The sequence below is a fragment of the Lissotriton vulgaris genome, chromosome 10 (assembly GCF_964263255.1).
Source record: "Lissotriton vulgaris chromosome 10, aLisVul1.2, whole genome shotgun sequence".
NCBI lineage: Eukaryota > Metazoa > Chordata > Amphibia > Caudata > Salamandridae > Lissotriton > Lissotriton vulgaris.
In genome coordinates, this window is record NC_141698.1 from 383,448,047 (window position 1) to 383,461,155 (window position 13,109).

Genomic DNA, 13,109 nt, shown 5'->3' on the forward strand with positions numbered 1-13,109 from the left:
TTGAAATGAACAATATATTTACTCGCAGTGACAAAATGGCGGACAAAACTTCCTGATTTCCTTCGAATCGAACGTTAACAGACGTCACGCAGCAAAAAAAAAATCCGCTCACGCGCAGCCGCTTGAGTGCGCGCACGCGTGCGCGCCTATAGATATATAATTGACTTTAACTTTAATTTTCTCAACAACTACTAAACAGATTTACACCATTCCAAAAAAAGCGTAATCTGCGAACCGGACTCTACAGTTTTGCCAAATTTCCTATAAATCCATTCAGCCGTTCGACCTGTAGCCGAGTCTAAAGGTCCTATGGAAAATAACATGCAGAAAACACGTTTTGGGACCCCCCTTATATCTCAGCCCCCACTTGACCAATCCCCCCCAAACTTTCAGGGAAGGAGCGCATCGGACCGAGCCATCTTCTTTGAGAAATTCGCTAAGATTCTTCAACCAGGGCCAAAGTTATTCCAAAAAGAATGTTGAGGATTTCCTATGGAAAACAATCCTAACTATAACTACCTACTGGCGACCGCCAGTAGGTAATATATATATATATATATATATATATATATATATATGAACAGAACTCCTTCAGGCAAGTGAAGAATGGAGGCCACAACAGGGGAGAACAGTGGAGGCACCTTTATTCAGCAGCAATGCACCCCTTGCGAATGCATTTCGGCGTCTGTGTCGCCTTCTTCAGCGCCGGGGGTAAGTAACAAGATGTCCATCTGGGGATAAATGCCCTGCCCCATCCTGTTAAATAATGCACAGGTCCGCCCCCTCGATAGGTAGTCCAGGCATGCACTTCCTGTTGGTAACCTGTTGTCCGGTTACTACAAGTCCCAGAATGCTGTTGGAAGTGGGCCAGTGCTGCACGGGGTGGATGTTGTGCTTGATGGTATTAGCCCCCAAGTCGAGTGCAGTTGCCGAACATCACCGCCTCCTCAGCTCCCCTTCCGCAGCCACCCCCTCGCCACGGGTCAATTTTCGGCGGGGGCAGGGTCAGAAGTCCGACTAGCCCAGCGTGTCCTCAGTGAGAACAACAGCGCCTCTTCTTTTCCCAGGCACGGAGGCGGGCTTCAGTCATTCCGTTACCACGGATTACAACAAAGTTCCACCGGAGCAGAGACCAGTAGTTTGCTGAAGCCGACTTTGAGCTGCGGGGACCTCCAAAGCGCGACTCTGGAACTCGCGCTGGAAAATGAACAGAACTCCTTCAGGCAAGTGAAGAATGGAGGCCACAACAGGGGAGAACAGTGGAGGCACCTTTATTCAGCAGCAATGCACCCCTTGCGAATGCATTTCGGCGTCTGTGTCGCCTTCTTCAGCGCCGGGGGTAAGTAACAAGATGTCCATCTGGGGATAAATGCCCTGCCCCATCCTGTTAAATAATGCACAGGTCCGCCCCCTCGATAGGTAGTCCAGGCATGCACTTCCTGTTGGTAACCTGTTGTCCGGTTACTACAAGTCCCAGAATGCTGTTGGAAGTGGGCCAGTGCTGCACGGGGTGGATGTTGTGCTTGATGGTATTAGCCCCCAAGTCGAGTGCAGTTGCCGAACATCACCGCCTCCTCAGCTCCCCTTCCGCAGCCACCCCCTCGCCACGGGTCAATTTTCGGCGGGGGCAGGGTCAGAAGTCCGACTAGCCCAGCGTGTCCTCAGTGAGAACAACAGCGCCTCTTCTTTTCCCAGGCACGGAGGCGGGCTTCAGTCATTCCGTTACCACGGATTACAACAAAGTTCCACCGGAGCAGAGACCAGTAGTTTGCTGAAGCCGACTTTGAGCTGCGGGGACCTCCAAAGCGCGACTCTGGAACTCGCGCTGGAAAATGAACAGAACTCCTTCAGGCAAGTGAAGAATGGAGGCCACAACAGGGGAGAACAGTGGAGGCACCTTTATTCAGCAGCAATGCACCCCTTGCGAATGCATTTCGGCGTCTGTGTCGCCTTCTTCAGCGCCGGGGGTAAGTAACAAGATGTCCATCTGGGGATAAATGCCCTGCCCCATCCTGTTAAATAATGCACAGGTCCGCCCCCTCGATAGGTAGTCCAGGCATGCACTTCCTGTTGGTAACCTGTTGTCCGGTTACTACAAGTCCCAGAATGCTGTTGGAAGTGGGCCAGTGCTGCACGGGGTGGATGTTGTGCTTGATGGTATTAGCCCCCAAGTCGAGTGCAGTTGCCGAACATCACCGCCTCCTCAGCTCCCCTTCCGCAGCCACCCCCTCGCCACGGGTCAATTTTCGGCGGGGGCAGGGTCAGAAGTCCGACTAGCCCAGCGTGTCCTCAGTGAGAACAACAGCGCCTCTTCTTTTCCCAGGCACGGAGGCGGGCTTCAGTCATTCCGTTACCACGGATTACAACAAAGTTCCACCGGAGCAGAGACCAGTAGTTTGCTGAAGCCGACTTTGAGCTGCGGGGACCTCCAAAGCGCGACTCTGGAACTCGCGCTGGAAAATGAACAGAACTCCTTCAGGCAAGTGAAGAATGGAGGCCACAACAGGGGAGAACAGTGGAGGCACCTTTATTCAGCAGCAATGCACCCCTTGCGAATGCATTTCGGCGTCTGTGTCGCCTTCTTCAGCGCCGGGGGTAAGTAACAAGATGTCCATCTGGGGATAAATGCCCTGCCCCATCCTGTTAAATAATGCACAGGTCCGCCCCCTCGATAGGTAGTCCAGGCATGCACTTCCTGTTGGTAACCTGTTGTCCGGTTACTACAAGTCCCAGAATGCTGTTGGAAGTGGGCCAGTGCTGCACGGGGTGGATGTTGTGCTTGATGGTATTAGCCCCCAAGTCGAGTGCAGTTGCCGAACATCACCGCCTCCTCAGCTCCCCTTCCGCAGCCACCCCCTCGCCACGGGTCAATTTTCGGCGGGGGCAGGGTCAGAAGTCCGACTAGCCCAACTAGCCTAACTATAACTACCTACTGGCGACCGCCAGTAGGTAATATATATATATATATATATATATATATATATATATATATATATATATATATATATATATATATATATATATATTACCTACTGGCGGTCGCCAGTAGGTAGTTATAGTTAGGACCTAGTTTCCATAGGAAATCCTCAACATTCTATTTGGAATAACTTTGGCCCTGGTTGAAGAATCTTAGCAAATTTCTCAAAGAAGATGGCTCGGTCCGCTGCGCTCCTTCCCTAAAAGTGTGGGGGGGATTGGTCAAGTGGGGGCTGAGATAAAAGGGGGGTCCCAAAACGTGTTTTCTCCATGTTATTTTTCATAGGACCTTTAGACTCGGCTACAGGTCGAACGGGTGAATGGATTTATAAGAAATTTGGCAAAACTGTACAGTCCGGCTCGCAGATTACGCTTTTTTGGAATGGTGTAAATCCGTTCAGTAGTTGCTGAGGAAATTAAAGTTAAAGTCAATTATATATCTATACGCGCGCACGGGTGCGCGCACTCAAGCGGCTGCGCGCGTGAGCGGAATTTTGCTGCGTGACGTCTGTTAACGTTCGATTAGAAGGAAATCAGGAAGTGTTGACCGCCATTTTGTCACTGCGAGTAAATATATTGTTGATTTCAAAGCGTTGGAACATGGAAAGGGGAGAAGGTAGAGATTGTTTTGCTCCGTAGGTTTTCTCAGGGTGTGCAGTAAGGCCCTTAAAGGCGAAAATATATATATATATTTTTTTTTTAAAGTTGCGTGGTGCGCGCACTCGGTCGCGCACACCTTTTTACAAGAGTGTGAAAATGGAGATAAATCAGAAGTTTGAGTGCTTAGATATAAGGTGGCTCTGAAAAGAGCCATTGTGTTAATTGAGTGTTTTCTGCATTTATAAGTAAGTACCGATGCAGAGCCTGATGTTGCAGAGGAAGATTCTGTTTCCCTCATTCGTGAAATGAACACCGTCTCTCCTATAGACGTCTTGCATGTGGTATCGCAAGTTGTTGTGGTAAATAGAACCCATGCTATAATCTCTGAGGAACACAGAAACAGATTTATTTACATGTCTCCTTGCTTTCTCAAATTGTGCACAATGTTGATTGGACCAATTCCATTTCTGTCTTTGGCATATTGGAATATACCAAGGCAGATCGAGGAAAAAGTGTCATCAATTGTCGAAAGGTGTCTTTTAGAAGCATTTCCAGACCTACCCCAGTGATTGTGCCTAGATCGTTCCCACCACAGTGCACAATTATAAGGTCTGGTTCTGGGAGATGCATAAAAGTTTTCACCAATGGAATCAATTGGTGACATTTCAATCCTCTTTTGGAAATCCATGTTATGTGTACATTTGGTAAGCTGAGGTTGCAAATTCGTCTGCTTACTGCATATTTTTCACTCCAGTGAATATAGCTGTGTCCTATTAGCCAGACCTTCATTTTCAAGGGATTTGTAGTAGTCCTCCGATCGGTTCTGGAAGTGGAATGGTAGTTAGAAGTTGAATTTCTAGATAAAGAAAAAGGAAGAGGCTGGGTGTGGTTTTAAATATAAAAATGATTGGTTGATTGTAAGAAGTGGAGATTGAACAATACGTTGCATGTTAATGTTTATGTTAAACGAAAAGTACTATTGGGTGTGAAAAAAAAAGACATGTAACAGAGCTGTGGATTGGCAGGTGTTTCTGGAGGGAAAACAGTGTTGTTACTTTGCTGTAGAACGTTGAGATATGAACTTTTGACCTGTGCCTTCAGCCAGGTGCAGAATGAGGTGTTACCATGGAAACAGCCAGAGATGGCAGTGGGTGATGGGTGACTTTTATGTGACATTGAAAATATTGTGAGGGAGAACCAACTGAAATGTAAATGCTTACGTTACGCGCTCCGCGCCGCGGATTGCTTCCGGGAAGCTGCGCTTCGCGCCTCGCGCACCGGAGCACTTCCGGGTGCGCTAACGCGGCGCGTCATATGACGGATTACGCAACAACGCGATACGTCGTTGGGGCTCCACCGGAACTGATCGAATTGGTAGTCTACAGTGTTTCTGGATGTTTCAGACTGAAGCTGGCGTCAGCATGAGAGCACCCCGTGGCTACGTCGTGGCCATTCCGCGAGCAATCATGGCAGTCGCTCCCCACCGGAAGTCTGCAGGAGTCGGGGGCCTCGGTGACTCTTGTAGAATCTTCAAGGCTGAGGGGACGCTTTTGGGAATGGGGCTCATGCCCTAGCAGTCAAGCGTCCGAGTTCCAGGGTTGCCCAGAGCCATCCTTGCAGGCCAGGCCCAAGTCTGCGGAGCCGACCGCCATTTCCTGAGCTCCGTGGCAGCCGCCTGTCGCTGTATCGGAAGAGTGGGTGCAATTCAGCCGGATGGCGGGTGAGACGGTGTAATAGCAAGAGCAGGCGTAATTCAGCTGGCCGAGCAAGGCACTGTGCCGCAGGAGCAGGCGCAACTCAGCTGGCCGAGTGAAGCGCTGGGGTGTAGCTAAGAAACCTCCACCTGGTGAGGTGGGAGAGGCTCGTTCGCGCCACCTCTCCCTTCCAGTGCACCCCACGCCGTCTCCTGGCGCAGGTATATGTGATGGTCGGACCAGGGCACCGCAGGACGTGTCTTCAGGTCAAACGGATTGTGGGACAAGGTCCAGAATGGAAAAGGCATCAAAAGGCAAGAAGTTCCGCCTGACCCCGGGAGCCGGCCGCCTATGTCGGGGGCGATCTCAGGCCATACCAGGGGAACAAGACTTGGGGAGGGGGCAGGAGCCAAGCGCCCCCTCCGAGTCCGCGTTTCTTGGACCCTGAAGTATGGCACTCAACATCCAGAACTTATGACATTTGTGCAAGGCAGGGACATCGAAGCCTCTCAGGGACCAAGCATATCCAGAGTCCTTCCTACAGAAGGTGGTGGGGGTGGCGGCATTAGCAAGGCATCCCCCCACACAACTTGTCGGACCCTGAAGTATGGCACTCAACATCCAGAACTTATGACATTTGTGCAAGGCAGGGACATTGAAGCCTCTCAGGGACCAAGCATATCCAGAGTCCTTCCTACAGAAGGTGGTGGGGGTGGCGGCATTAGCAAGGCATCCCCCTACACAACTTGTCGGACATCACCTCTGGATGTACTGGGTGTTCAATTTCAGAATTGAAACTACTAAGAAGCAATTAGAAGTGTTGTTTTCATGGTGCAGCAGGCTGCCATGTAAATAGTTATTTAATAAAACGTTTTATCCTGTTACTTTGCTGGTGTGTTGTATATATTTATAATATTTGCATAGTGTATGTCGTTATTTTGGGAGGGGTGGGCGGCGGAGCCGAGCTGTCTTGCAGCCATCATGGCGTCGAGCTCGGTTCCTCTCTCTAGTTTCATGTTTTTTCTAACGATTTATATGTTATAGTTTGCTAGCACGATACAGCGGATAGTCCGCATTTTATATATATGTTCTTTTAATTAGGGGGGTCCTCCGGTGGAGTCGGACGATCTACCTGTAATAAACGGTCCGGGTTGAACCAACAACCAACAAACGGGGCAGAGATAGGCATGACGGGTTACAAAGGGGACAAAAGTGTGCACTACCTATCCTTCACTATCTGCAAAAACTAAACAGAGTATTGCGACTCTGTGCTTATTTGTGAACAGAGAATGACCCAAAGAGAACCAATTTCGAACAATCATAGGCTATTGGCAGTGGGCAGAGAGGCCATGACACAGAAAATGGCTGTTACTTACGTGCATGATGGGGCCTAAAAGGGACTAGATGGCGTGGCCACTGTTTCGCGACTTTCACTTTACTTTTAACAATGGCTGTGGTGAACATAAATGAACGCCGCTTATGTATACCTAATTTTAGTCATTTTCCACAAAAAAGCTTTTGATATTTGCTATTAAAAAACCAAAGAAAATCACTGAAAAAACCATAGGTTATAGACCATATATAGTTAAATATCTGAAGTCCATCTCTGCACTCGATGGAGATACAGGTCGTCGATCAGAAGATGTGCTGGCCACCTCTAATGGTAATAGCGTGGCCAGGGCTCTTGTCGTTGCCTCTGCAAATTGCAGAGGGTGCACTTGTTTGACATGCCGCACCATGGTATGTATGGAAAAGGAATATTTTTTTGCTGGATTTCTTCTTGAGAGAACCAAGTCACATATCGTGCAGGTTACTTTTGGTGCATTCACTTTCTTTTGATCTTCAGGATAAGTGAAAAATTGCCAGATGAAAGATTTATTTTTTCTTATTAAAGGTAGTCGATCATTTTGGTCAGATTCGGAAGATGAATGAGATACGGTAGACATTTCACCAAAGTCTTCCGAAAGATGTAGGACGTTGTTCTCTCTTGAGAGTAGAAAAGATAGTGAGGGAAGTGGGTGGAGTGCTGCGTGTAAATTCCAGAATTGAAACTATTAAGAACCAATTGAAAGTGTTGTTTTCATGTTGCAGCAGGCTGCCATGTAAATAGTTATTTAATAAAATGTTTTACCCTGTTACTTTGCTGGTGTGTTGTATATCTTTATAATATTTGTCGTTATTTTGGGTGGGGTGTGCGGCGGAGCCGAGCTGTCTTGCAGCCATCATGGCGTCGAGCTCGGTATCTCTCTCACTAGTTTCATATTTCTCATGAGGGGTTGTTCCTAATTTTTCTATTTTAGCGAGGTCAAAAAAAGATCCCATCAGTGGCCTACTGATTTTGCTCGATTCCTTTTGTTTTTTCTAACGATTTATATGTTATAGTTTGCTAGCACGATACAGCGGCTAGTCCGCATTTTATATATATGTCCTTTTTATTAGGGGTGTCCTCCGGTGGAGTCGGACGATCTACCTTTAATAAACGGTCCGGGTTGAACCAACTACCATCCTGATTTTGTATATCTTCTGAGCTGGATTTAAGCACACAATTGTTAAAGTATGAAACGTTTTATATTTCTGAAAAAAATACCAAGGTGTGTACATCCGGTAACGCACGAAAGTTTAAAAAGACATTCGGCTCCATTTACTGAAAAGTTTCATAAGAATAAAAAAAGAAGTCTCGGTACAGTCTCTTTGACGTACTATAAGTTCTTTGAGGGGTGTATGAAGAAATTCAATAAGTTCAAATTGCAAAGTTTTCATGAAATATATAGGCAGGTGCGCGCACTCGGTCGCGCACGAAAGCCTGGAAATGCGATATCCATTTTATTGACAACTGTTGCCGAGAGTGCGCACACCGGGTCGCGCACGAAAGTTTAGTAAGGCTATTTTTATTTACAGACAAATTTTAATGTGTTTAAAAAAAGGCAAGGTACAGACTTTCGAATTCTGTATCGCTTTACAAGGAGTCTCTATGCAACTTGAACAGTGAAGAAAACGGCTTGTTTTCGAAAAAAATATTGCCAGAACTTTATTGACAAAAGTATAGGTTGCATACACGACATTTTTCTGAATTAGCATTTTAAAAACCAATGAAATTCACAGAAAAAACCATAGGTTTTACACACGTTATAGTTAGGAAGTAGCATTTAAAAAACCTATGAAATTCACTGAAAAAACCATAGGTTTGACACATGTTATAGTTAGCTGGAAATTTTACTGATATAAAACCAATGAAATTCCACGTTATAGTTAGTTGGACTCACTATAACTTGCGCGTGCAATGCACTGCTGATGACGTCACATATTACATCCCTCATGACATGGTCAGTGACATCACTCATGACATCACTGATGACACCATCCAGTGAATATGTGTCTTTCTGAAAAAGAAATATTAGTGAGTAATGTTTAAATATTTAAATATATATATTAGTGTTTCACTTTGTGTATAAGTGGCTACATGTGTTGGTAAGTAGCTACATGCGTATGTATATGGGTTATTAGATGTTTCTCTTAGTATCAGTATGAGTGTCTATATGGTTTGGTGAGGGTATTACTTAGCACATAGATGCATGAGTGACTGACTCTCTGTTTGTATGTGTTTTGAAGACAGCATATGTGCAGGACTGTATGGGTGGATGAGTGTGTATATGTGTTTGTTAGTGAGTGAATGACTGTCTCACTAGTGTCTTTATCAGTAACGACATATGTTTTAATCTAGTATATGTGAATATTGATGTATATAAGTGAGTATATGTGAGAGTAAGAGATTGTAAGAGTTCCTGTTTAAATAAGTATGTGTTTCTATAAGTGATTGTTTAAGAGAATCAATATGTGTAATTTTCAATAGAAGTAAGGTGGAAGTGTGTGTATAACTCTATATTCAAATAAATGGATGTTCAATAGTTTATTTGCACGTGTGAGTATGTGTGTGAGTAACTTTTGGATGACTGTCGGTGTGTAACAGGATGTATAGGTGTATCACTTCATATGATGAGTGAGTATATGTATGAGTGACTATATAGAACTGTTGGTGAATGAGTGGATGTGTATATAGATGGTGGAATTACTGAATTACTTGTTGTAACTGATATGGGTATCTCCATTTTTTTTAAAATTTCAGTTTCTATTTTTGAATATGTGTTTCAAGGGTTACATTACAGTGAAAGGAGGTCTGTCACTATGTCACAAGGATGGTGTCATCAGTGATGTCATGAGTGATGTCATTGACCATGTCATTAGTGATGTAATATGTGACGTCATCAAAAGTGCATTGCACGCGCAAGTTATAGTGAGTCCAACTAACTATAACGTGGAATTTCATTGGTTTTATATCAGTAAAATTTCCAGCTAACTATAACATGTGTCAAACCTATGGTTTTTTCAGTGAATATATATATATATATATATAAATATATATTACCTACTGGCGATAGCCAGTAGGTATATATAGTTAGGATTTTTTTCCTATGGGACTTTTGAAAATTCTATGTCTAATAACTTTGGCGTTTGTGGACGGAATCGGCTGAAATTTTCAGGAAAATGGCACATTTGGGGGGGTTCGTCAAGGGGGGGGGGCGAGAAAAACGGGGGTCCCAAAACGCGTTTTTCCCATGTTAATTTCCATAGGGCGTTTGGCCTCACTTTTAGCTCGACAGGCTGAATGGATTTGCACGAAACTTGGCAAAATTGTGTTAGCCCGATGTGCCTTTGCTGGGTCTCAATATATGTGCTCCAGTGGATTTTGAGAAATTAACGTTTAAAAAAAATTATATATCTGTGACAGCGTCCTGGATAGCGCACCAGTTCGCGTACTTTTCGCGTAACGGAGCTTTGTGAAGTGAAGCTGATTGGCTCTCCGGTGTCTGTCAACATTCTAAACAGTCCGTAGCGGTCGCCATCTTGTCTCTCGGTAGGATCGAGAGACAAGAGGAGGCCAAAACGAAGGGGGAAATGAAGGAAATGGGGCAAGGTAGACCCCGTCTGACCCCCTAGGATTGATGAGGGGGATATTAAAGTGCCCCTCGGGCCAAAAAAAAAAAAAATTGTGTTTTTTTGTCGTAGAGGCGCAAATCGATACGTGAACCGGGCAGCTAACCAGGCAGCTAACCAGCAGTGTAACGGGAGTCTGAGGAGATGCTGATTGGCTGTCAACATTGTAAACAGTCCGGAGCGGCCGCCATCTTGTATCTCGGTAGGATCGAGAGACAAGAGGTGGAGAAAAACAAAGGGGGAAATGAAGGAAAGGGGGCAAGGTAGACCCCTCCTGACCCCCTAGGATTGATGAGGGGGATATTAAAGTGCCTCGCGGGGCAAAAAAAAAAAAAAAAAATGCGATTTTTCGCCGTAGAGGCGCGTCCCAGTACGCGAACCGGGCAGCTAACTGGGCAGCTAACCGGCAGCGTAACAGGAGTCTGAGGAGAAGCTGATTGGCTGTCAACTTTGTAAACAGTCCGGAGCGGCCGCCATCTTGTCTCTCTGTAGGATCGAGAGACAAGAGGTGGTGAAAAACGAAGGGGGAAATGAAGGAAATGGGGCAGGGTAGACCCCTCCTGACCCCCTAGGATTGATGAGGGGGATATTAAAGTGCCCCGCAGGGCAAAAGGAAAAAAGAAAAAAAAATTCCGATTTTTCGCGGTAGAGGCCAACCGGGCAGCTAAACGGTAGCGTAACGGGAGTCCGACATCTTGTGTTTTTGGAGCTTCCGGTTTGCGTACCGGGTAGCGTTCCGGTAAGCCTAACAAGGGGAAAACCAAGAGAAACAGTAAAATAAAATTTAAAGGAATAGATTTCCACCAAACTTGGCAAAATTGTAGGGACTGTTTGTTTAATGTACCTTTGCAAGGCCTCAAGATATGTGCACGTGTGGATTTTGTCTAATTAAGGTTAAAAAAAAATATATATGTATATCTGTAAGCGTGCTCTGGCGCGCTTACGTTACGGGTTTTGTTTGCGCTGCAGAGACGATATGTCACGTTTATGTGACGCGTCATGAGGCGTCTCACGTGGCTACGTGGTACGTCACGTAATAAAGAATATATTTTATAGATATTAGCTTTTAAAAAACCAATGAAATTCACTGAAAAAACCATAGGTTATAGACTATATATAGTTAGGAATTTGCATTTACAAAACCTTGAAAATTCACTGAAAAAACTATTGGTTATAGACCATATTTAGTTAGGGATTAGCATTTACAAAACCTTATTTTACTCGCATAAAACCATTGAAATTCGCATATATAGTTAGTTGCGCTAACTATATATCGCGCACCCGCAATCCACTGCTGATGATGTCACATATTACATCATTCATGTCATGGTCAGTGACATCACTGATGACATCACTGATGACATCTCAAATGACATCACTGATGACATCACTGATGACATCTCAAATAACATCACTGATGACATCAATGATGACATCTTAAATGACATCACTGATGACATCACTGATGACATCTCATTTGACATTACTGATCACATCACTGATGACATCATTCATGTGATTATACGATGAACCTCTTCAGACACTGATATAACCTTAGATACACTCAGTGTAAACAGACACTCACAGACTGTCACTCATCCATGGAGTTACTCACACACCTAGTCAGTCATGCAAAGAATCAATCACACCTCCATTTCCTCAACTATACATTTATACACACCTTACTTATTCAAACATATACTAACACATATTTACTCTCTTATACAATTCCTGATACAAGTTCACAATGATCCACACAGCCACTCACACATTCACTGGCTCTTATGCACAGTTATTTATATATGTCAACTCTCACACGTACTGTGTTTTACATATGTACTTACTTTGACATGGCAGCACTGAGATATCCATTCACTCACCAATGCACTCATGCACACAGTTAACCGCCCATACAGCTGTTTCCACATGCACTTTTGAACCCATACATCTAGTGAATCAACTGCTCACACATCTATGCATAAAGTCATACACCTCCCAGCCACTCACACACACACTCAGTCTCCCATACAAATACTTGGGCAACCAATCAATAACCCATATAGTTACTCATATAGCTACTGATCAACACATGCAGCAGTTTACAGTTTACAATTATGACTTGAAAATCGTTTTTATGGAAAAGCAATGCTTTTTAAATTTAAGAGAAGGAAAAAATGGTGTCTGCTTCTTTAAACAAATATTTCACTTGCCCCATGATTCAGAGAGAATAATTTGCTTACTTGATGTGTTTAAAAACGTTTCTTGAAGTCATTTAGGTGTCTTGATATGTACTGCTAGAGTTTCATAGCCAGCATGGGGCATATTTGCAAGGCATTTGAGCCACTTTCATGTTATTTTCCCCATGTTAAAAGTGATGCAAAAGTGGTGCAAGGGCCTTGTAAATACGCCCTCAAGTGTCCTATGGCATTTTAAGTCACTTCCCCATGAATGGGGGAGAATAATTTTCTTACTTGATGTGTTTAAAAACGTTTCTTGGAGTCATTTAGGTTTCTTGATATGTACTGCTAGAGTTTCATAGCCAGCATGGGGCATATTTACAAGGCCTTTGATCCACTTTCACGTTATTTTCCCCATGTTAAAAGTGATGCAAAAGTGGTGCAAGGGCCTTGTAAATACACCCTCATGAGTGTTAGGGCATTTTAAGTCACTTCCCCATGAATGGGGGACAATAATTTGCTTACTTGATGTGTTTAAAAACGTTTCTTGTAGTTATTTAGGTTTCTTGATATGTACTGTTAGAGTTTCATAGTCAGCATGGGACATATTTATAAGGACTTTTAACATGGGGAAAATAACGTGAAAGTGGCTCAAAGTGACTCAAAAGTG